At 57.0% G+C, this 20,588-nt stretch overlaps 1 pseudogene; it reads left to right on the top strand.

The window, feature by feature from the left end:
• Positions 1-20,588, top strand: part of LOC128835690 (kinesin-like protein KIF21B) — a 52,706-nt pseudogene that overhangs the window by 2,374 nt on the left and 29,744 nt on the right.

Raw genomic sequence — 20,588 nt, forward strand, 5'->3', positions numbered from 1 at the left:
AAACAATCCCTGATTGGCTGCCCAGGATGGAGAGGGGCCAAGTGATCCTTCTCTACCTCTAAGTTTTAGCTTCTGCTAAGGTTTTTTTTTTTTTTTTGGCTGCTGCTAAGTGAATGACCCCAACATGCGAGCTCAAAGTGACTGACTCTGTTTCCCTCCCTCTGGCTGCTCCACAGGTGACGATGAGGAAGATGAGCCCGAAATCCCCCTGAGCCCTCAGCCACTCCCCCTGGCAGAGCTGCAGCTCAAGGAGAAAGCAGTACCCATGCCCGAAGCCAGTGCCTTCTTCATCTTCAGCCCAACCAACAAGTAGGTGCTGCTTCTCCTCCCATCTGTCAGAAACCCAGCAGTGATCAGCGAGGATAGAACCTGGAACCTCCCGACTGAGCTACAAAGTAACACCTTTAACTGTAATGGGCTGTTACAGCCTCTGGAGCCAGCTGTGCCCACACGCTGTCCCAGGGTCGAAGCATGCCGGGCACACAGAATGAGGGGTGCCACCCCCGAGACTCACGCAGGGATCTCCCCAGCTGCACCACTCCCCAAGCTCTAACCTGGGCTGTCACTCAGCCCCTTGGAGCTGACAATGCTTTGACTGCCTGCCTCCCCTCTCTCCCTTCCCCGGGATCCGAGTGCTGTGCCACCGAATCGTCAACGCGACCTGGTTCACCAACTTCATCCTGCTCTTCATCCTGCTCAGCAGCGTCTCCCTGGCGGCCGAGGATCCCATCCGGCCTGTTTCCTTCAGGAACAAGGTTCCCAGGATGGGCTGTTGGGGAAAGCAGTTTGAGCCACCAGAAATGTGCAGCTTCAGGGGAGCTGCTTGCCAGTCTATCGCCTTGTGCCCAAGGAGAGTTTAGTGCAGGGGATGAGGAATCAGGAGTCCTTGGTTCTTTTCCTGGCTCTGGAAGGAAAACCTGTTCCAGAGCTGCAGCAGGGGATTCTGGGTTCTCATTCCTGGCTGGCACTAACTTTACTTTGTGGCCCTGGGCCAGTCACTTCCTCTCTGTGCCTCACCATCCCAGTCTGTAGCAGAGGGATAATAAAGCTGCCCTGTGAGGTTACATTCGTTCCCCGCTGGGATCTGCTCGGCCCCTGTGGTGCAGGGAGCGGTAGAGATACCCACAGAGAAGTCCATTGCTCTGTGAAGCACTCGGAGACCCCACAAGTGTGGATGGAGTTATTCATCAGAACTCCACGGCTGGAGGTGGGCCATTGGGCAGTTGCAGAGGTGGCACCAAGCATTCGTGCTGTCAGGCGCTCGTCTGGCTGGTTCTTGCTCACGTGCTCAGGGTCCAACCGATCACCATATTTGGGGTCAGGAAGGAGTTTCCCCCCAGGTCACACCGGCTGGCATCTTGGGGCTGGCTGGTTTTGCCTTCCTCTGGGGCACAGATCACTTGCAAGGACCCGCTGGGTATGTCTCAATAAAACAAATCCCTGCCATTGCAGGGGCCTGAGCCATTGGTGGGCCCCTCAATCACTGGACTGCTGGCTTAGGTTTCCGTGGAAAGCTCAGCAGCGTGGGGCACACAGCTGAGGTAAAATGGGACTGCTCTAAAAAACTGGAATCAGGACTCCTGGCTTCTGCCCCTAGCACTGCCACTAACTGCCTGTGTGATCACTGGCAAGTCACTTAACATCACTCTGTGCCTCAGATTCCCCACCTTTAAATTGTCTTGGATTGTAATACTGTGAATGTACAGAGCCTTTCATCTGAGGACCCCAAAGCACTGACACTAACCTCGTTTTACACACAGGGAAACTGAGGCCCAGAGAGGGGAAATTACTTGCCCAAGGTTACCCAGCTAGATGCTTACAGAGCTGGGAAAAGAACCCAGGGATCCTGACACCTTAGGCCATGGTCCTTTCCCAGAACCAGGAATTGAACCCAGGAGTCCTGACCCTAAATCGCCAGCATTAACCAGTAGAACACTGACTGGCGAGGCCACATCTGGAGTACTGTGTCCAGTTTTGGGCCTCCCACTACAAAAGGGATGTGGACAAATTGGAGAGAGTCCAGCGGAGGGCAATGAAAATGATCAGGGGGTTGGGGCACATGACTTACAAGGAGAGGCTGAGGGAACTGGGATTATTTAGTCTGCAGAAGAGAAGAGTGAGAGGGGATTTGATAGCAGCCTTCAACTACCTAAACAGGGGTTCCAAAGAGGATGAAGCTTGGCTGTTCTCAGTGATGGCAGATGACAGAACAAGGAGTAATGGTCTCAAGTTGCAGTGAGGGAGGTCTAGGTTGGATATTAGGAAAAACGATTTCACTAGGAGGGTGGTGAAGCACTGGAATGGGTTACCTAGGGAGGTGGTGGAATCTCCATCCTTAGTGGTTTTTAAGTTCCGGCTTGACAAAGCCCTGTCTGGGATGATTTAGTTGGGGTTGTTCCTGCTCTGAGCAGGGGGTTGGATTTGATGACCTCCTGAGGTCCCTTCCAACCCTAATCTTCTATGATTCTATGAACACTCTCCCCTCCCAAAGATGGGAACAGTAGCTAGGAATCCTGGCTCCTGGGCTCTAACCCTTGGACTGCTGTGCTCTGCTAAGGATAATCCTTTTCTGACTGCTGTGGGGACTGGGAGGCTTAATTCATTAGTGTTGTAAAGATGCTGGCGCGAAAGAAGCAGTCACAGTGCAAAGCATGTATGTATTATTGTTGTATTTATTATTAGCACCAGGTGTGCAGTTTCCATTCAGCGGGGCAGTGTGCCGTCTGTCTGCCAAAGCTCCTGGTTGTAGGCCGTTCAAATAACATCTGGTCTCCCGAGTTACCAAAACCTCTCCCTGATTTTTATCTTCAGGTTCTGGGATATTTTGACATCGGCTTCACCTCCGTGTTCACAGTTGAAATAGTCCTGAAGGTGAGTCACACCCCATCTTTCTGGAGCCAGTGCATAATGGGGTGATGCCAGCGGTGAGGGGAGCCGCTGATCGGGGCAGAGCAGAGGCAGGCGTCAGCAGTGGCTGCAGTGAATGGGGAATCTTTGATTGAGGCTGCTGCTGCACACAGACAGCACTGGGGGTTCGCTGGCCAGCCTGTGCCACTTACTGTCACCACTAGGGCGGCCTCCTCCGTACAGCGAGTCAGAACATTTGCCTCAAACGTTTTTCGTTAGTTTCTCCAAAACTGAAATTTGTCATGAAATTGTGTTGATTCTGACAAAAATTCCTGCCAAAAAAAAAAACACGTTTGGAAATGTTCAAAATGTTGTTTAGAATTTGATGTCCTTTCTTTTTTCATGTTTACATTATTTCATACCATGGCAGGAGTAACACTGCACTAGGTTTCCATCAATACGAACTACCAACTGCCATTAATGTACACCCATAATATGCCCTATTACTGTGACATGTCATAATATAATAGAAATTAGGGCTGTCAATTAATCGCAGTTAACTCATGCGATTAAATAAAAAATCACGATTAGTCGCAGTTTTAATCGCACTGTTAATCGATAGAATGCCACTTGAAATTTGTTAAATATTTGTGGATGTTTTTCTACATTTTCAAATATATTGATTTCAATGACAACACAGAATACAAAGTGTACAGTGCTCACTTTATATTATTTTTGATTACAGATATTTGCACTGTAAAAATGATAAATAAAAGAAATAGTATTTTTCAGTTCACCTCATACAAGTACTGGAGTGCAATCTCTTTATTGTGAAAATGCAACTTACAAATGTAGATTTTTTTGGTTCCATAATTGCATTCAAAAACAAAACAATGCAAAACTTTAGAGCAGGGGTGGCCAGCCTGTGGCTCCGGAGCCACATGCAGCTCTTCAGAAGTTAACATGCGGCTCCTTGTATAGGCACCGACTCTGGGGCTGGAGCTACAGGCGCCAACTTTCCAATGTGCCGGGGGGGATGTGCTCACTGCTCAACCCCTGGCTCTGCCACAGGCCCTGCCCCCACTCCACTCCTTCCCTGAGCCTGCCGTGTCCTCATTCCTCCCCCACCCCAGAGCCTCCTGCACACCACAAAACAGCTGATTGGGAGGTGTGGGGAGGGAGGGGGAGGTGCTGATCGGCGGGGCTGCTGGTGGGCAGGGGATGGCGGGGAGCTGATGGGGGGCTGCTGACATATTACTGTGGCTCTTTGGCAATGTACATTGGTAAATTCTGGCTCCTTCTCAGGCTCAGGTTGGCCACCCTTGCTTTAGAGCAGTGGCTCTCAAACCTTTTTTACTGGTGACCCCTTTCGCATAGGAAGCTCCTGAGTGCGACCCCCATTATAAATTAAGAACACTTTTTTATATATTTAACACCACAACAGAGGCATCGTCAGCCCAGCCCCGTTCGTTCCCCTGCGGGACCCGAGCGGGACGGGGGGGCTGGGGTGTGCTGCCCCCACTCCGGGGCCGCTGCGGGATAGCACCAGCTGGGCAGCAGCCCAGACACGACTGGCCAGGGGCTGGGCGCAGCGTGTGCGCTGCTGGGTCCCCGCAGCAGGCCGCACCTCGGGGGGTTCGGGCCCGGGTGCCAGAGCCGCAGCCGCCGAGCTTGGCCATCGGCCGCTTCCTCCCCCCGCGGCAGTGGGAGCTGCAGCAGCGGCTGCTCCCGAGTCCCGCTGCCCGGGGGAGAGAACAGCTGCCGCCTGGCCCCGCGGGCCGCCCCCCTCCTCTCCCTACCACCCAACTGAGTCCTGCCTGCTCGGGGACAGGCTGGACTCTTACTCACCCCGGCCCCGCGCTTCCTCTGAGTCTCCCGGGCCTCCCTCCAGCGCTTGTGGAGGAAGGGTGGTTTTTTTTTTTTTTTTGCCACGCCCCCCCACTACCCCCCCCTACCCCCGCGTCACCGTCCCCCCCTACCCCCGCGTCCCGATATTTGACTTGGGTGATCTGGTCACCCTAGCTATCAGCAGCAGAAGAAAAAACCCCTTTGAAGTGATAATCGAGATGACCCATAGAAGGTGTGAGGAGAACTTAACATGGGGGAAAAAAATTCAGTTAGTGTAATGACCCAACCATTCCCAGTCTCTAAAGTTTGTTTACATTGACGGGAGATACTGCTGCCTGCTTCTTACTTACAATGTCACCAGAAAGTGAGAACAGGCGTTCACATGGCACTTTTGTAGCTGGCATTACAAAGTATTTACATGCCAGCTATGCTAAATATTCGTATGCCCCTTCAAGCTTTGGCCACCGTTCCAGAGGACAGGCTTCCATGCTGATGACGCTTGTTAAAAAAATAATGCATTAATAAAATTTGTGACTGAACTCCTTGGGGGAGAACTGTATGTCTCTGGCTCTGTTTTACCCGCATTCTGCCATATATCATGTTATAGCAGTCTCAGATGATGACCCAGCACATGTTGTTCATTTTAAGAACACTTTTGCTGCAGATTTGACAAAACGCAAAGAAGGTACCATGTGAGATTTCTAAAGATAGCTACAGCACTCAACCCAAGGTTTAAGAATCTGAAGTGCCTTCCAAAATCTGAGAGGGACAAGGTGTGGAATATGCTTTCGGAAATCTTAAAAGTGCAATATTCTGATGCAAAAACTACGGAACCCAAACCACCAAAAAAGAAAATCAACCTTCTGCTAGTGGCATCTGACTCAGATTATGAAAATGAACATGCGTCGGTCTGCTCTGCTTTGGATTATCAGTCAGAACCCGTCATCAGCATGGACGCATGTCCTCTGGAATGGTGGATGAAGCATGAAGGGACATACGAATCTTTAGCGCATCTGGCATGTAAATAACTAGTGATGCCGGCTACAACAGTGCCATGAGAACACCTGTTCTCACTTTCAGGTGAGATTGTAAATAAGAAGCGGGCAGCATTAGCTCCTGCAAATGTAAACAAACTTGTTTGTCTGAGTGATTGGCTGAACAAGAAATAGGACTGAGTGGACTTGTAGGCTCTAAAGTTTTACATTGTTTTATTTTTGAATGCAGTTATTTTTTGTACATAATTCTACATTTTTAAGTTCAACTTTCATGATAAAGAGATTGCACTACAGTACTTGTATTGGGTGAATTGAAAAATACTATTTCATTTGTTTTTTACAGTGCAAGTATTTGTAATCAAAAATAAATATAAAGTGAGCAGTGTGCACTTTGTATTCTGTGTTGTAATTGAAATCAATATATTTGAAAATGTAGAAAACATCCAAAAATATTTAAAGAAATGGTATTCTATTATTGTTTAACAGCAAGATTAATCAATATTAATTTTTTTAATCGCTTGACAGCCCTAGCAGAAATATTATTTTAATATAGTTTATTTTAAAACTCTTTAAGGGCAGCTGCCACTTAGCATGGATTGAAACAGCTTCGCTTTTCTTTTAGATCAAAATGTCTCCTGTTTGTGTTGTAATGAAATAGTTTGACACTGGAGTTACAATGCAAACAGCAGACGTTTTGACCTAGAAGAGAAGATGTTTCAATCAGTGCTAAGTAGCAGCTGCCCTTAACTGTTTTTAAAATGCACAGATTAATCCATTCCAAGGCTAGAAGGCACCATTACGATCACCTGGTTTGACCTACTATGTGACACAGACCATAGAACGTAGAGAATGCCTTTAGAAAAACATCCCCTCTTGATTTAAAAATTGTCAGTGCTGGAGTCTCCACCACGTCTCTGGGTAAATTGCTCCTATGATTAATTACCCTCACTGTAAACAATTTACACCTTCTTTCCAGTCTGAATTTGTCTAGTTTCAACTTCCAGCCATGGGACTATATTATGCCTTTCTCTGCTAGACTGAAGCACCCGTTATTAAATATTTAAAATAAAATCAATAGAATAATTAAATGATTGTCATTTTACGACACCAGTAGTAGTAGTGTATGCCACAGACATGTCATTAAATAATAGAAAAATAAAAATATTAAACAAACAAAAAGAAATAAAATAAAATAAAATAAAACAAAATTTCAAAGTGTTCCAGAACCAACATTTTTCAAAACTTCCATTTCATGGGATATTTTGAAAATATTTTTTTTGTTCCAATCGGGACCAAAACCAAATGACGATGTGTCGAAATTTCCCCCGAAACAGAAATGCCGAGTTTTGACCAGCTCTGCTCCTGAGTCCCACCCTAGACGGACCAGTCAGAGAAGGCCCTGCGGGCCGTGCTCTACTGTGGCCGGTTGGGCGCCCAGGGAAGCATTTGTTTAGTGGCTGTCAGCCCAGTTCCTAGGCCACAGGTGTCTGCGTGAGAAAAGCACCATCACAATTGGCAGCTGGGCCAAGAATGGGCTGTGGAGAATGAACTCCCTGGAGAGACTCCTGTGGGGTGGGGCTGAGGCTCGCTGGCTCAGTGGTACATGATAAGCTTCCTTTACTGTGCCTATTCTGTGGCTCTAGAGAGGACTTAAGTGTCCAGTGCTCCAATCTGGCTTCTTTCATGAGCAGCAGTCACTAAAAAGAGAGAGGATCAGAGGTGATCTGCCCCGTTCCCATTAACTCCCCTCTGCTTCCCTTCAGATGACCGCATACGGTGCATTCCTTCACAAGGGGTCCTTCTGCCGGAACTACTTCAACCTCCTGGATCTGCTGGTGGTTGCTGTCTCCCTCATCTCCATGGGAATTGAGTAAGCACCCGTTGTAGCAACAGGTTTGCCTGTTCAGCAGGGGATAGGGCCATCTGCTGTGCTGTCATCTACGTTGGCAATAGAGACATAGGATGGGTTAGGCCATTGGTCTGTCTAGCCTAGTATCTCACCTCCAGCAATGACCAGTAACTGATGCTGCAGATTGTAGGGATGCACCTGGGCAGATGCAGGGCTGTAGATGGAGGGTGGGGAGTAATTCCCTCCTGATCCCTGTGACAATCAGCCTGTGCCCAGAAGCATGTGAGTTGGTTGATTCCCCTTGCATTAGCATTCATACACTATTCAGTGCCACAAAGTCATCCAGCCACACTGTTGGGAGTAAGGAAATAAACAACCCCTGAGAATGGGGAGGAGAGGCTATGACATGAATTGGATACGCAAGGATTTTGTGGGCAGGCACTCACTTCAATCTGGAATTGCCTTCCTCCTCCCCCAAGTTCCTTCAGGACTCCTGGGTTCTGTTCCTCATGGTGGGTGGGAATGTGGCCTAGGGGCTAGGGCTCAGGATAGGGATGTCAGCGATCCTGGGGGCTAGGCCCAACTCTGCTACTGATGTACTGTGCAGCCGCCGGCCCCTTCCCCCACGGTGGGAAGCGCCTGGAAGTGCTGCCCTTGGGGAGCTCTGTCAAACTGGATTGCAATCCCCTCCTAGAACACATGACAGCCTGGCCCCGCCAGAGCATGCTCCCGGCCTGTCCTTCTGGCCCTGCCGCTCCGCACCCCCTGGCCTGCCCCCTGCAGCACACCGCCAGCCTGCCCCCCAGCGCGCCCCCTCCTGCTCTGCACCCCCCAGCCTGCCCCCTGCAGCACACCACCAGCCTGCCTCCCAGCGCGCCCCCTCCCGCTCCGCACCCCCCAGCCTGCCCCCTGCAGCACACCGCCAGCCTGCCCCCCAGCGCGCCCCCTCCCGCTCTGCACCTCCCAGCCTGCCCCCTGCAGCACACCGCCAGCCTGCCCCCCAGCGCGCCCCTTCCCGCTCCGCACCCCCCAGCCTGCCCCCTGCAGCACACCACCAGCCTGCCTCCCAGCGCGCCCCCTCCCGCTCCGCACCCCCCAGCCTGCCCCCTGCAGCACACCACCAGCCAGCCCCCCAGCGCGCCCCCTCCCGCTCTGCACCCCCCAGCCTGCCCCTTGCAGCACACCGCCAGCCTGCCCCCCAGCGCGCCCCTTCCCGCTCTGCACCCCCCCAGCCTGCCCCCTGCAGCACACCGCCAGCCTGCCCCCCAGCACGCCCCCTCCTGCTCTGCACCCCCCAGCCTGCCCCCTGCAGCACACCGCCAGCCGGCCCCCCCAGCACGCCCCTTCCCGCTCTGTACCTCCCGGCCTGCCCCCCAAGCATTCCCCCCCTCCTGCCCCCTCCTGCCCCCTCCTGCCCCTGCTGCTCTGCACCCCCCGGTCTGCCCTCCAAGCATGTCCCCCAGCCTGCCCCATCCAGCATGCCCCCTCCTCGCCTGCCTGTCCCCCCAGTCTGCCCCCTCCTGTCCCTGGCAGGTACAGCTCCCCTGCCCATGTTGGAGGGGCACAGGTGTTGGCTCTCCCCCGATGCATCGCTGCAGGCCGGTTTGGCTCCTGACGGCGTGTGAGGAGCTGATTTGTCTGGCCAGACCCCAAGCTGGCTGAGTCACCCCGTCTCCCCCCGCCCTCCTCAGGTCCAGCGCCATCTCCGTGGTGAAAATCCTGAGGGTGCCGAGAGTCCTGCGGCCGCTGCGGGCCATTAACAGAGCGAAGGGGCTGAAGGTGAGAGCAAGGCGGGAACAAGGGCCCCCCAAGGGGGTGGACACGGCCCCCCTCAGATCTGTCACAGTAAGCCAGGACCTGCCAGATCATGGGCCATCTGAGCAGGATGCCAGGACTGCACGTCCCAGGGCTCAGGCCACCTGATTTCACTCTTACCCAGGTGTTTTGTTAGGTGTCTGTGGGCAGCTGGGAGGTAACCCATTGGTTTTGTATTAGGTCCCCTGGCTGCATCTGGAACAGCCGCTTCCCTTGCACACCAGTGTGGTGCCGGGTCCCCCATCCGTGTCTGGGACGGCCGTGTCCCCTGCACACCGGTGTGGTGCTGTGTCCCCCGTCTGTGTCTGGGATGGCCCCTTCCCCTACACAGGGGCATGGTCGATACCCACAGCAGGTCGTGGTGCTGCAGGCCTGGCCCATCTATGCATTGGCCTCTCTCCTCTCTCTAGCACGTAGTCCAGTGCATGTTCGTGGCCATCAAGACCATCGGCAACATTGTGATTGTCACCACCCTGCTGCAGTTCATGTTGGCCTGCATCGGGGTGCAGCTCTTCAAGGTGAGAGCCCCTCCCGGCCAGAACCCAGCGCTGGTCTCCCCCAACCCTCCCTGTCCTGGGGAGAGCTGGGGTGGAGCTGAGCTCAGGGAAGCGCCAGGAAGTGGCTCCTCTTCGTTTCTTTTAAGAGTGGGGATTCTCCCATGTCAGAAATTCAGAGGGAGGCCGAGGACCATCCCCGGCCATCCCCTTGGGGGTACCAGCACGCTGCAGGCAGAACAGGGCAGTGTATGCATAATCTGTGCCCAAGCAAGGCAGCCCCATGGCCCAGTGGGAGTCAGCCAATTTGGGGGTCTCTTGCCAGCTTTGGTGCTGACCAGCCAGGTAGCCTTGGGCCAGTCCCTTCCCCACCTGTGACTCGGTTTCCCCCGCCCGCTCCAGCTCCCCACCGTCTTGCAGGATCACAGGTGTTTCCTCCTGACCACCCGTGGCACTGCAGGCAGGTCTGCGCTTGCACTGTTGTGCGAATGGATGAGGTTGACGTGACTCTTTGGCTAGAAGTGCTACGAGTTGCTGCAGCAGTGGTCTGGCCTTCGGGCCTTGCAGGGCTCCTAGGGGTTGTCAGTGCTGCTGAGTGCGCAGGGAGAGTTGAGGGCTGGCACATCTGGCTGGGCTCTAAGCACCTCTAAGGAAAGGCCCAGCTGGGGTAGGGCCCAGACGCTCACGGCTGGCACTAACCAGCCCCTTTCAGGCTGGAATGGGCCGTGGAGACGCTGCTCCCTGGGTCGGGGCCAAGCCGTGGGGTCATGTCAGGATGTACTGCAGTTGCCAGCAGCTGCCCTTGTCCTTGCTCCCCAGGTCTATCAGTCAGGCTCCCTGCGGTTCACAGTACAATCCCTGATTCTTCTGCTCTCTGCTTAAACCTAGGGGAAGTTTAGGAGCTGTACGGATCCGGCCAAGATGACAGAAGAGGAATGCAGGTAGGAGCCCCCTGTCATCACTGCATGTACCTCGCAGCCAGAGCGCAGGGACTGGGGGTGTCATTGCCTGAGGGGGGACTGGTGGGGAAGGCGAGGAACCAGCCCTGGTTTGTTGTCTCTTGTGCTCACAGCCTGTTCCCGGGACCCTGCTGAGCAGAGGAGCCCAGGCGTGGGTCTCTATGCAGAGCAAAGCCTGCAGCACAGGGCAGTTTGCTCTAGGGGGCAGAGAGCCGAGGGGAGTGTTGAATGCCCAGGACCAAGGAGGAGTTGGGCTCGTGAGCCAGAGGAAGGCCAGGCCAATGGTTAAGGCACTAGCAGGGTTGCCAGGTGTCCGGGTTTTGACCGGAACACCTGGTCGAAAAGGGACCCTGGTGGCTCCGGTCAGCACCATTGACCAGGCCATTAAAAGTCCGGTCAGCAGCACAGCAGGGATAAGTCAGCCGCGGCTGCTGGAAGCAGGAGCATGTCCCCCCTTTGGCTCCTATGTGTAGGGGCAGCCAGGGGGCTCCGTACGCTGTTCCCGCCCCAAGTGCCAGCTCTGCAGCTCCCATTGGCCAGAAACTACAGCCAATGGGAGCTGCGGGGGGGTGTGTGCCTGCGGACAGGGCAGCACGCAGAGCCACCTGGCCGCACCTCCACGTAGGAGCCGGAGGAAGGACAAGCCACTGCTTCCGGGAGCTGCTTGAGGTAACCGCCGCCCAGAACCTGCACCCCTGACCCCCTCCCACGCCCCAACCCCCTGCCCCAGCCCTGATTCCCCCTCACGCTTTTGGCTCGGAGCACCCTCCTGCACCCCAAGCCCCTCATCCTCAGCCCCACCCCAGAGACTGCACCTCCACCCCCAAACCCCCTGCCCCAGCCCAGAGCTCCCTCATTTCTGGCCCCCTTCCAGAACACACACCCCCAGCCCAGAGCCCGTACCCCCTCCCACCCCCCAGCCCCCTGCCTCAGCCCGGAACCCCCTCCCATACTTCGTACCTCTCGTCTCCATCCCCCAGCCCGGAGCCCCTCCTACACCTCAAACCCCTCATTTTTGGCCCCACCCCAGAACCCGCATTCCCAGCCGGAGCCCTCACCCCCTCACGCATCCCAACCCCCTGCCCCAGCCTGGTGGAAATGAGGGAGTGAGTGAGAGTGGGGAGAGCGAGTGACAGAGGGAGTGAGCAGGGAGTGGGGCCTGGGAGGCAGGCAGGGCTGTTCAGTTTTGTGTGAGTAGAAAGTTGGCAACCCTAAGCCTGGGACTGTCTTGTGTTTTATGGAACGACCTGGGAAAGCTTTTTCAGGCCTTCTTCACTCATCATCAAAAGCAGGAGTAGAAGATGGCAGCCCCCAGGCATGGGTGGTGGGTATAAGAGCCAGAGGGGGCTAAGCCTCCCCAAACAGACGGCCTGCTGCCTTTGGAGCGCACCGTTGCCAAAAGGGTGGGCACCCTGGCTGTGGTCCTGCCCGCACTCCACTTGAGTTCCCGCTCCCACTCGTCCTCTTCCTGTCCCCAGTCTGCTTGCAGGGGAGCCTTGCAGGAGGGGGTGAAGAGACACACGCATGCACGAGGGGTGAGCGGCCGGAAGCCGGCGGACAGGCAGGGGAACCTCAGGGGAGGGGCTGAAGAGGTGCAGGCGGGGATGAGTGGGGCAGGAGCTGGAGCAGGGGCGGGGCCATAATCTGGGCACACGCAGCCTCCCCAAATGGAGGAGTCACGTGCCGCCCATATCCCCAGGTGTTATGTCACCTTTGCAGGTCCCCTTTCAGACACGCTAGTGGGTGAAGTACGTGTCTGGGTGTATAGGGGGCTCCCCTGGGGCATGAGTCTCCCTGGCTGTGGAAGGGCAGAGCTCATCCCGGACGGCAGGATTTGCCAGGCATGTGGTGGGATTTGCCAAGCTGCTCCAGCCTGTAGATCCAGGCTGCCACCTGATCCCAGGTACTCTGGGGAGAGGCACCAAGGGTGGATCTTGGTGAGGCTGCTGGGCAGGTTGTAGACGGGTTGTAGCCCTGGCATCCACATGTGATCATTCCTCAGCACACCCTGATTGCATGACTGCCGATTCCTGTTATTGTCAGAACTAGCATACTCGGCCATGGTGCTTGTCGTGACCAGCACTGGCCTCTGGCTTCCTGCTGCTGTGAGTTCCCCAGGTTGATTTGGTGAGACAGTAACGTGCTCTGAGCAGCATGGAGTCTTCAGCAGGCGGGCACGTGTGTGTCATGGGCAAGGGGACCGGAGAGTTTCTGGGCCCAGTCCCCCACTCGCTCACCCCTCGTCTGTAAATGCGCTGCTGCCTCCCATTCCAGAGGCAACTTCTGTACATGGACAGCGGCCCCAAGCAGCAAGAGCTGTACCCGCGCGAGTGGGTGCACAACGACTTCCACTTCGACAACGTCCTCTCAGCCATGATGTCGCTCTTCACCGTCTCCACCTTCGAGGGCTGGCCCCAGTGAGTCCGTCGAGGGGAGCACGCAGCATGGGGGCCGGGCACTGGGTCAGGCTGCACGGGGGGAGATCCCAGCACCCCACTGGTGCTGCTGCCTGGCTGGGGAATGCCATGTGAGGGGACTTCTCCCGAAGATGGGGAGAGGGGTTAGACCCCCCCACCCCCGATCAGGGGCAGAGAGGTGCCAGTGCATTCAAAGGGGAAGCAGCTGTCTGGGATGTCCTGACCTCTCTGCCTTAGCTCAGCTGGACTGAGCCGCCCCCCCATGCAGCCTGGTAAACTGCATGCTCTCTACTCGCTACCCCCCAGGCTGCTGTACAAGGCCATTGACACCCACACCGAGGACATGGGCCCCATCTACAACTACCGGGTGGAGATCGCCATCTTCTTCATCATCTACATCATCCTCATCGCCTTCTTCATGATGAACCTCTTCGTCGGCTTTGTCCTCGTCACCTTCCAGGAGCAGGGCGAGAGCGAATACAAGAACTGCGAGCTGGACAAGAACCAGGTACTCCCCGTGGAATCCCCCCCATGGAACCTCCCCCACTCTGCCGAGACCTCCCTCCGACCCCCCAGTCTCCTCCCACCCCAGCCCCCATGACCTGGGTTCCAGGGATGCCCAGGCTCTGGGTGCGAGGAGCCAGTTGTACCAGAGCTAGGTGCCAGGGTCTGGACGTGGCTAAGCATGCGGAATGAGTGCCAGCTGGACGAGAGCCGGGGTGCCCTAGCTGGGTGTGAACTAGCAAGACCAAGGTGCAGGGGACCCCAGGCAGGAGAGGCTGGGAGCCCAGGCACGAGGGTGTGTCCAAGCTGCAGAGTTGAAAGATGAGACCCCTGTTCTTCTGTGCCTCTCTCTGTCTGCTCTCTGACACCTTCACCGACACATCCAGGCTTGGCCACCACACTAGGAGCCCAGGATGGTTCCAATAAGCCAGGCTGCACAGACCTCTAACTTAGGGTTACCACATTTCCACAATCAAAAAAGAGGACACGGGGGCGGGGGGGGCGCTCTAGACCCGCCCTGCCCCCATCCACTCCAACCCACTTCCCACCCCCTGACTACTCCCCTCAGTACCCCCAACCCCCCCCGCTCCTTGTCCCCTGACTGCCTCCTCCTGAGAACCCCCCACCCTAACTGCCCCCATAGGACCCTAGCTGTTCCCTGACTGCCCCGACCGTTATCCACATCCCCACCCCATAGTCACACCCCTGCCCCCAGACAGACCCCTGGGACTCCCATGCCCTATCCAACTGCTCCCCGCCCCCTGACAGGACCCCCAGAACTCCCGACCCATCCAACCCCCTCTGCTCCCTGCCTGCCTCGACCCCTCTCCACACCCCTGCCCCCTGACAGCCCCCCCAGAACCCCTGACCCATCCAACCCCCGCCCCCCGCTCTCTGTCCCCTGACTGCCCCCCTTCTCCAACTCCCCGGCCCCCTTACCGTGCCGCTCGGCTTAGAGCAGATGTCTGGCTCCGCCCCGCCCAAGCGGCGTGCTGAGGCTGTGGAGGAGGGGGGAAGCAGGGGAGGGGCTCTGGCCACTGCTCTGGGCTCCACCCCAGAGATGGCTGTGTTTCAGTGGTGCTGTAGTTTGTGGGTAGGATGCAAGGGACTATGGCGAGGTAGGCTGTTAAAGGGCTGTATGTCATGTCTGAACAGGGAGAAGGCTTCAGGGTATCTTTCGGAGCTGGGAAGGCACCTCCTGCTTTATATCCCTGTCCTGTGCGGCATATCCGACATCCTGCTTCATGCTGAGCTTGGCTGGACTGGTTTCCCAGGAGCACCAGCCCTTAGGCAGCCAGAGGTTGCTATTGAGCTGAGTCATGTATCTCCCCAGCCGGAGAGGAAGGATGGCCCAGTGGTCATGGCACTGGCCTGGGACTTGGGAGCCCTGTGGTCAAGTCCTTGCTCTGCCACAGACTCCCCGTGTGACCTTGGGCAACTCCCTTAGCCTCAGGGCCTCAATCCCCAGCTGCCCAGCCGGGGTCAGAGCACTGCCCTGCCCCCTGGAGGTGCATGAGGGTAAATGCATTAAACTGGGAGGTGCTCAGCTACTGCCATCATGGGGCTCAGATCAGTACCTTATCTGAGTAAAAGGCACTTACAGCATGTCAGCTGCTCCCTGTTTCTGCTGTCCCCTGAGCACGGCCTTCCCACGGGCACGCCTGCCATTTTTTGAGTCTCCGCCTTTTCCCTGCTCCTCTTGCTGTGACCCATCTTTAAGGTGACCATATGTCACGGAGTATTGGGGGACTCAGGGCCCTGCACCCCCGGCTTCCTGCGATTCACCATGACTCTCAGCCAGCCAGTAAAGCAGAAGGTTTATTTGGATGACAGGAATACAGTCCAAGACAGGTCTTGCAGGCACAGACAACAGGGACCCCCTCAGTTAGGTCCATCTTGGGGTCCCCGGGCATCCCAGCCCAGGCCCCCTTGGGAGGTCAGAGCCATCTCTGCCCCCCAGCCCTCTCTCCCTGCCTGCTTCCAGCACTCTGCCTTCAGCGACCCCTCCCACAGCCTTTGTTCAGTTTCCCGGGCTAAGGAGTCGCCTCCCCTTCAACCCCTTCCTGGGTTCTCATGTTACACACTCAGGTATGCGCCCTCGGGCGCCCTCGGGCAGATCCCATCCTGCAATGCAGACTATCCCAGAACACTCCCCTGTCAGCATTCACAGACCACCGTGAGAACAGGCCCAGTTCATCACATCTCTCCCCCCTTCGAGACCGAACTGAGCAGGGTCACTTTAGCCAGTGACCCGGGGAAGTTCGAACCTACCCCCGTTCCCATGGATGCCCCCGCATCCCTCCCATTCCTTGGTGAGAATTACACCAGGCCCCTCCAGTTTCACGCCCCCCCTTAGGTCGGGGGTGCTTGATGGCACTCGCAGTTCGCATGTGGGAAGGTTTATGCGGCCTGCGCCCTTTTCCCACCCCCATACCTCTGGGGTTCCAACTGGGCTGTGGTCTTCTCCCAGCGCTCCAGTCTGGAGGTCTGTGCTTTGGGCTCTCTTGGTTCAGAGCCGCCCTTTTAACCTTGGCCACCCTCTGGAAAGGATCCTTTATGCTGGGCAAGGGTCCTAAAGCTGTTTTCCCCTTGTCCCAGGCCTTCCTCCCCCTCTGACAGGGGTCACAGGATCCGCAGTACTGTCGGACAGTAACAAAGACCCCAGGCCAGTAAAAGCTCCGTAGCAGCCTCTGCTGGGTACGCCAGGTTCCCTGGTGCCCTGCGAGGGGAATGTCATGGGCCCGGCACAGCAGCTGGCGGCGATACTTCTGGGGTACCACCAGCTGCCTCCTGATCCCCCCTGACTCCATTTTCCCTGGGGGAGCCCATTCTCGGTACAGGAACCCCTTCTCCCACAGGAACCTTTTCCGGCCACCTCGTCCCATGGTCTGTACCGCATTGAGGTCGGCTAGGTCCCTTATCTTCCGCAAGGAGGGATCTCTCTGTAACTCGGCCTGGAACTCAGCAGCTGGGACAGGGATGGCCACCTGTTCTTTCTCGCCCGCTGGGTCCGAAGCTGCAGCCTCCCTGAGCCGCGTCCCTGGGCGTTCCCTCCCCACCAGCTTAGGGTCCCGCGCCTCAGGCAAAGCACCCCCCCCAAGGCCAGGGGGCAGTGCCCCTTGCCGGCTCTGACCGCGGGTCACAACTAAGGCGGTCTGGGGGCTGCTTGGCCAGTCCTCTAGGTCCCCCCCCATCAACACCTCGGTGGGCAAATGGTGGTGCACTCCCACGTCCTTGGGGCCCTCCTTGGCCCCCCATTTCAGGTGTACCCTCGCTACGGGAACCTTGAATGGGGTCCCGCCCACCCCGGTCAGGGTCAGGAAGGTGTTGGGCACCACCCGATCTGGGGCCACAACCTCGGGCCGGGCCAGTGTCACCTCTGCGCCCGTGTCCCAGTAACCATAAAGTTTCTTCCCCTCCACCTCCAGGGGAACAAGGCACTCGCTCCGCAGGGACAGCCCCGCGCCAACCCTGTAAACGGAGAACTTTGAATCCGGAGCATCTGGCCCCCCAGAGAAGCTAGCCTGGGGCTCTCCTCCCTCCTTAGCAGGTGGTACTCTGCCAGCCCCCCTTCCCTGGGAATGCTGCCTCTCGCCGGGCTGGGTCTCTACCCAGTCAACCCTCTGTGGGTTCGGCCTGCTCAGTCTGTCCCTGAGCCTGGGGCACTGGGCCCGTATGTGGCCCTTTTGGCCACAGTGGTAGCAGCCCATGTCCCATGGGTCCCCTTGAGTGGGTCGGATGGTCCTGATGCCGGATGTTCCCCTCTGATGGGGTTTTTCTGTATTTTCCCACGGGGAGGTCCCATGGTGACTCTCTCTCTGCGTTGTGGTGGGATTGCTCCTTTGGGACTCCTCCCTTTTATCTCCTGACCGGCTCTTTACGAACTCATCGGCCAGCCGGCCTGCCTGTCGCGGGTTCTCTGGCTTTCTGTCCACCAACCACAGCCTCAGGTCAGATGGGCACCGCTCATACAGTTGCTCCAGTACCAGCAGTTTGACCAGGTCCTCCTTCGTCTGGGCCCCATCAGCCCACTTGCTGGCGTATCCTTCCATGCGGGCGGCTAGTTGCAGATATGAGATCTCAGGGGTTTTATCCTGATTCCGGAACCTTTCCCGGTACATCTCAGGAGTCAGCCCAAACTCCCGTAGCAGGGCCTTTTTGAATAGCTCGTAGTCCCCTTTCTCTGCCTCTTCCAGTTGGCGGTACAATGCCACGGCTTTGGGGTCCAGTAAGGGGGTAAGGACCCGGAGTCTGTCCGCGGGATCAACCTGGTGCAGCTCGCAGGCCGTCTCAAAGGCCTCCAGGAAGTCATCCATGTCCTCCCCCTCCTTGTATGGGGCCATGATGCACTTATCAAAGCTCCGTGCAGTCCTGGGTCCCCCCTCACTCACCGCAGCCGGGGGTTCGCTGCCCCTCAGTCTCGCCAGTTCCAGTTCACGCTGATGCTGTCTCTCATTCTCCTGTCTCTGTCTCTCTTTCTCCTCCCGTTCATGCTGTCTCTGTCTCTCTTCACGCTGATGCTGTCTCTCTTTCTCCTCCCGTTCACGCTGATGCTGTCTCTCTTTCTCCTCCCGTTCATGCTGACGCTGTCTCTCTTCATGCTGTCTCTGTTGTTCACGATCCTCCAGCTCCCTCAGTTTTAGCTCTTTCTCCCATTCCAGCCAATTCCGCTCCCCGGATGCCGAACGCCGCCGGGAGGATCCTCTGCTGGCCGGCGAGCTTCGCCGGGGGGACCCCCTGCTGGCCGGGGGGGTCACGGCGCCCTCGGTATTTGCTGGGCTCCTCCCCACCCTTCCCCTAGGCATAGGAAGGAGGGGTCTCGGGAAGCCCTCAGCAGCCGGCTGACCACTCCCAGCTGGGACAGACACTGGTGCCTGCGCTGCATTTGCCAGGCTGCTTCCCTGAGACACAGGGATCAGTTCATTCGCGCGATCTTCCGCCTCCAGCTGGGCAATGAGCTGTTCTTTGGTGAGCCTCCCAATGCGCAGCCGCCTCTGCTTGCACAGCTCCACCAGGTCGCTCTTAAGCCGCTTGGCATACATCTTCCTGCTGGCCACTCACCGGCCTGTGTGCTCACAGCTCCCCACAGTTCCCAGGGGGCCCCCTAGTGTGCCAGCCCTTCTCGAGGTCACCGCCTCTCTGCCAGGGTCGAGCTGCAGACTCCTCCGCCCCTGGGACCACTCGCTGCGATCCCCCCGGGGGACCCTGTTACTGCAAAAGTCCTTCTCGCTGGTCACACACTCCCAGGGGTAATAACCGTCTCTCTCTCACTCTTCAGCACGCCTGGTCCCCGTCAATCCCCCTTCGTTTTACTGCTCCCCAGTCACTTACTGCAGGAAGCGCCGTCCACGGGGTGCAGTAGATCCCACCGCTGCCACCAGTTGTCACGGAGTATTGGGGGACTCAGGGCCCTGCACCCCCGGCTTCCTGCGATTCACCATGACTCTCAGCCAGCCAGTAAAGCAGAAGGTTTATTTGGATGACAGGAATACAGTCCAAGACAGGTCTTGCAGGCACAGACAACAGGGACCCCCTCAGTTAGGTCCATCTTGGGGTCCCCGGGCATCCCAGCCCAGGCCCCCTTGGGAGGTCAGAGCCATCTCTGCCCCCCAGCCCTCTCTCCCTGCCTGCTTCCAGCACTCTGCCTTCAGCGACCCCTCCCACAGCCTTTGTTCAGTTTCCCGGGCTAAGGAGTCGCCTCCCCTTCAACCCCTTCCTGGGTTCTCATGTTACACACTCAGGTATGCGCCCTCGGGCGCCCTCGGGCAGATCCCATCCTGCAATGCAGACTATCCCAGAACACTCCCCTGTCAGCATTCACAGACCACCGTGAGAACAGGCCCAGTTCGTCACACCATATTTCCCAAAGGGAAAACAGAACACCCCGTGGGACTGGCCTGAGCCCCTCCTCCTCCCCCCCCCCCCCCCATGGGGTTGCCTCGAACCACTCGCCTGAGTCCCTCCCCCCATGTGGGGCTGGCCTGAGCCGCTCACGCGAGCCCCCCTCCCTGTGCAGAGGGTAGGCAGGGCTGGGGCGAGCAGCAAAGCACATACGGGATAGGCCGACTATTTCCCAAAGGCTGGGGCCAGCGTCGCTGCTCACCTGAGCCCTGCCTGCCCCCCGTTGGATCCCGGCCTCCCGCCCACATTCCTCTGCACCCCACTTTCTTGACAAAACTGGGTGTTTGTCCCGTTTGCCCTTGGAGACAAATGCCCACTTTTGCAAAAAAAAAAGTCGGGACGCCCGGGACATGGCTTAAAAAAGGGACTTGTCCCAGCCGAAACGGGACGTAGGGTTACCCTACCCATCTTCCTCAGTGCGGCGCCATTGAGCACGTGGCCGGCTGGGTTTGGCCAGGGCTGACCGACGCTGTGGCTTTGCCCTCTCTGCATCTCCCTTTCTCCTCTCCCCGCAGGGCAAGCGTGTGATCGGGGAGGACGGCGCCGAGGGCTACAGTGACTTGTTCCAGGAGAACGCCATGCTCCAGAAGGAGAACACCTCCTTGCGCATGAGGGTGAAGGCCATGCAGGAGGCCATTGATGCCATCAACAGCCGGGTCACCCACCTGAGAGCCAGGAGGCCAATTTGATACTGGCCAAGGCAGGTGAGGATGGGCACCTCCAGAGAACATGTATGCGAGGTGGGGCATGCGGATCGGTCCCACGAAAATTACAGCCACCCCAGAGCTCAGGTCCAAGGGCAGCTGAGTGGCAGCCCAGCTGCTAGGTGTTTCTGATCTTGTCTGTGATCCTAATTCTGTCCCTCCAGGTGACGGCAACGAGGCCATCGGCTCCCTGATCCAGAACTACATCCGGGAGATCGAGCAGCTCAGGTGGGCGTGGGTCACGTTCTCTCCTTC

The sequence above is a fragment of the Malaclemys terrapin genome, chromosome 4 (genome assembly GCF_027887155.1).
Source record: "Malaclemys terrapin pileata isolate rMalTer1 chromosome 4, rMalTer1.hap1, whole genome shotgun sequence".
Taxonomy (NCBI): domain Eukaryota; kingdom Metazoa; phylum Chordata; order Testudines; family Emydidae; genus Malaclemys; species Malaclemys terrapin.